Source organism: Primulina huaijiensis, chromosome 4, assembly GCF_012295235.1.
Source record: "Primulina huaijiensis isolate GDHJ02 chromosome 4, ASM1229523v2, whole genome shotgun sequence".
Taxonomy (NCBI): domain Eukaryota; kingdom Viridiplantae; phylum Streptophyta; class Magnoliopsida; order Lamiales; family Gesneriaceae; genus Primulina; species Primulina huaijiensis.
In genome coordinates, this window is record NC_133309.1 from 7,947,509 (window position 1) to 7,952,523 (window position 5,015).

Below are 5,015 nucleotides of genomic sequence, written 5' to 3' on the forward strand. Positions count from 1 at the left end.
CATTTATCCAAAAGCAAGAATCTATCAATATTCAAAACAGTCAATCTATGACTGATTTGAAAGAAACTCTTGCAAAATTTGCATCTGCACTTAATATTCATGAAAAAGGAAAATTTCCATCTCAACCTCAACCTAATCCTAAAAATCAAAATCAAGAATTAAAAAATGAAAAAATTGATCAAATAAAATATGTTATTACCCTTAGAAGTGGTAAAATAGTTAATGATCCATATAGTAATGAAAACAAGGATCATTTAAAATCAAAGAGTAAGGATGATAATCCTGATACTTTTGAGAATGATGATACCTTAAATTCTAAAAATAATATGTTGAATGATAAATCATCTGAAATAGTAAATGAATCAAATAAACCTCCACCATTTCCTCATGCATTAACAAATCATAAAAAACAAAAAAATGATTCTGATATCTATGAAGTTTTTAAACAAGTAAAGATAAATATTCCATTATTAGATGCTATTAAACAAGTACCTTTATATGCAAAATTTTTAAAAGACTTATGTACGGTGAAGAGAAAATTGCATGTGAAGAAGAAAGCATTCTTGGCTGAACAAGTAAGTTCTATTCTTCAAAATAATTCTAGTTTAAAATATAAAGATCCTGGTTGCCCAACAATTTCATGTATTATTGGAGAAAATAAAATTTAAAAAGCTTTGTTAGATTTGGGAGCTAGTGTAAATTTACTTCCTTATTCAGTTTATGAAAAACTTAATTTAGGAGAATTAAAACCCACTTCTGTTACTCTCTTACTGGCGGATAGGTCAATCAAAATACCTAGAGGTATTGTAGAAGATGTGTTGGTTCAAGTTGATAAATTCATATATCCTGTAGATTTTATTGTTTTGGATACACAACCTATGGGGCCCTTAGCTCCTAATCGTTATTACAATGCAATTTGATTAGGGTTAATTAATCACAGCGGAAAACGGGTTTAAAATTTCTTTACAATGAGCCCAAAATATATTATTTGAATACTAAAAATAGTATTTCATCTCACAACATAAAACATGCTCACACATAATCAAAACAACTCATACAACAACAAATCATATCCTCGGGATATACCTCGGTATATAGATACATATACATATATACTGGGAAACAACCACTAAACCTCAAATCAGACTATGACTCCCTCCAGAAGCACCCTCTCCGGTCTCCTAATATCCTGGAGTACCTGTCATTGTCAACATACAAAGAAAACAACAGCCCCATCTGGGTGAGCAAAGCTCAGTCTGAAGCAACCACAATATATACCACAGATATCTAAATAATGATATATGATATGCAATGCATGTATGTCGTGGAGGTATCAGGTCAAATGCCCATCCACTGAGCACATGTCAGAGTCAATCGAATCGCTATCAAATCAATGCTCGAGCTGGCACATCGGCCTCAATCAGGTATAATCGTATGATAGCGTCGACAAAGCGCCATCAAATCTCAAATCTCAATCAAATCAGCAGGGCCACTAATGTCTATACTTTAAGGGCCACATAATGCCAAACATAGCATCGTGTTCACAAACCTCAGAATCAAATCAAATCATATCATGGTATCCAAGGATCATAGCTCAACGTGCATGTCATGTATGCCAAACCAACTCAACACACAAGGCATATAGACATGTAATCTCAATCCAATCAATCAAACATATATCATATAATACAGATACTTGTCGTATGTTACCCGGTCGCAACATACCTCAATTGTTCGTTTTCAATTGATGTAGCTTGAAGATTTCGGTATAATAATCTATCTACATCAATAACATATTCATTTCAATCAATAACATCATTCAAAATCAACAATATAAGTTTCAAATATCTTTTGAAACTTTGAAATTTCATATCAAATTGAAATCATAACATAATTCAATACCGACTTCGAATACGAGTTTCTTGTCGGTTATTCTATCGCATATATTGAAATCGCCTTCAAATACATGCTATTCCAGCACTTTAATATTTAAAGCTGCTGAAACCAAAAGACTCTTACCTCAAAAGGAAGCTCTCGACGCGAGGATTCCGAATATATAATTTGTTCCAAGTTTGGATAACGTTTCGGGGTGATTTCGTACAAAAGAAATCAATTTCCTCTCATTTCTCTCGAAACCTCCAAGGGATATGCTGCAAAATTCATGCTGATCTTCCTTAAAATGTGTACAGCAGAGGTGTGGGTGCATATGCGCGACGAAACGCGCGCATAGGCGCTCCATATTCTGCCCGCGCGCACAGTTCTCCGCGGGTGCGCGTCTTTCTCTGTCCGAAACGCTATTTTAGGTTCCGAATTCGCGAAAGTGGTCAACATAAAAGTTGTAGCTCTATGTCCTGGCTTTCATTTGCCACCACCTTCACTCAATTTGGATATATTATGCGAGAGTTATGCTCATTCCCCCAAAATGTGTCATTGCAGGAACTGCAACGCACATGATACACTTCGGGGTGATTTTGCCAATATTTCCAAATGGATTTAGACAAAACTCAAAACATGAAAGTTTTAGTACTATGTCTTAGCTTTCCAATGAAATTGGCCTCATGTCATTTGGACCAATACTCAGGTAATTATGCTAAAAACCGTAACATGTGTCATTTTTCTGTTGCGATTCAGCACACGTTTCAAACACAAATCAATTTCTAATACAATCTTTCATCTTCACCATCTATTTTCTCTCTGTCATTGTCATGATATACATCATATACATAATCACATGACAATTTCATACATTATCGATAATCAACATAAGATTTACGATAATACGATACACGGTCCTTACACAACCAATAGAAGTACATAATGAAATTCCAGTGATATTGGGACGACCATTTCTAGCAACTTCAAATGCTTTAATTAATTGTCGAAATGGAATAATGAAATTGTCTTTTGGAAATATGACTCTAGAACTTAATGTGTTTAATTTATGTAAACAACCAAGTATTAATGAAAATGAATATGATAATGAAATTGAATCAATTGTGGAAGAAAATATACAAGAAGAAAACTTAAATCAACAATCTGAAGTTTTTTCAATAGAAAATTTTGAGTTTGAAAATAATTTTAAAGAAGATGATAATACAAAAATTGAATTAAAAGTTTTACCATTCGAATTGAAATATGTATTTCTTGGTGAAAATAAAATATTTCTGTTGTAATATCTTCCACTCTTCTACCAAATCAAGAAGAAGATTTAATTAAATTACTTAAAAAATATAAAAATGCAATTGGATGGACTTTGAAAGATATAAAAGGTATAAATACTTTAATTTGCACACATAAAATTCATTTGGAAGAAAATGCTAAAACATATCAACAACCACAAAGAAGGTTAAATCCACATATGAAGGAAGTTGTTAAGAATGAAGTATTAAAACTATTAGACGCTGGAATTATCTATCCAATCTCAGATAGTAAATGGGTAAGTCCAACACAAGTAGTACCTAAAAAGTCAGGCATCACTGTTATAAAAAATGAAAAGGGAGAGTTATTACAAGCTAGGATTCCATCTAGTTGGCGTATGTGTATTGATTATAGAAAATTAAATGATGCAACTAGAAAAGATCATTTCCCACTACCATTTTTAGATCAAATTCTAGAAAAAGTAGCAGGAAATTCTTATTACTGTTTTCTTGATGGGTATTCGGGGTATTATCAAATACCTATATCATTAGAAGATCAAGAAAAAACTACTTTCACTTGTCCTTTCGGAACTTTTGCATTTAAAAGAATGCCATTTGGTTTATGTAATGCTCCGGCTACTTTTCAAAGATGCATATTAAGTATTTTCAGTGATATTATTGAAGAATTTGTAAAAGTTTTTATGGATGATATAACTGTTTTTGGAAACTCATTTGAAAATTGTCTTAAAAACCTAGAAGAAGTATTAAAACGATGTGAATAAAAAAATCTTGTTTTAAATTGGGAAAAATGTCATTATATGGTTAAATCAGGGATTGTGTTAGGTCATGTAATATCTGAAAAAGGAATTGAAGTTGATAAAGCCAACGTTGATGTTATTTCTAATTTAACATCACCAAAAACCGTCAAAGAAGTTCGATCATTCTTGGGTCATGCAGGTTTTTATAGAAGGCTTATAAAAAATTTCAGCATAATATCTAAACCAATTTCGAATCTTTTAACAAAAGATACACAATTTGAATGGACTCAAAAATGTGAAAATGCTTTTAAAAAAATAATTAATCTTGTAATTACATCACCTATTTTACAATCTCCAGATTGGTCTTTACCATTTGAATTAATGTGTGATGCAAGTGATTATGCAATAGGAGCTGTGTTAGGACAGAGAAAAGAAGGAAATCCCTATGCGATCTATTATGCTAAGAGAACCTTAAATAGTGCCCAAATAAATTATTCAACTACTGAAAAAGAATTACTTAAAGTAGTATTTTCATTAGATAAGTTTCGATCTTATTTAATTGGTTCTACTACTATTGTGTACACTGATCATTCTGCCGTAAAATATTTATCAAATAAACAAGATGCTAAGCCAAGATTAATACGGTGAATTTTATTGTTACAAGAATTTGATATTATAATTAAAGATAAAAAAGGAATAGAAAATGTCGTAGCCGATCATTTATCTAGAATAATGATTGAATAATCTCATAATGAAATACCAATAAATGAAAATTTTCCAGATGATCAGTTGTTTTATGCTACTATTATGCCCTGGTTTGCTAACATTGTAAATTTTATTGTGACAAATAAAATGTCTTCTCATTGGAATTCACAGGATAAGAATAAATTCTTGATAGAAGTTAAAAAATTTTATTGGGATGATCCTTACTTGTTTAAGTATTGTCCTGACCAAATTTTTCGACGATGCATACCCGACAATGAAGTAAGTAATGTTATTAAATTTTGTCATTCTGAAGCATGTGGAGGTCATTTTTCATACAATAAAACAGCTGCGAAAATCTTACAATGTGGATTTTATTGGCCCTCTTTATTCAAAGATACGCATTTATTTTGCAAAT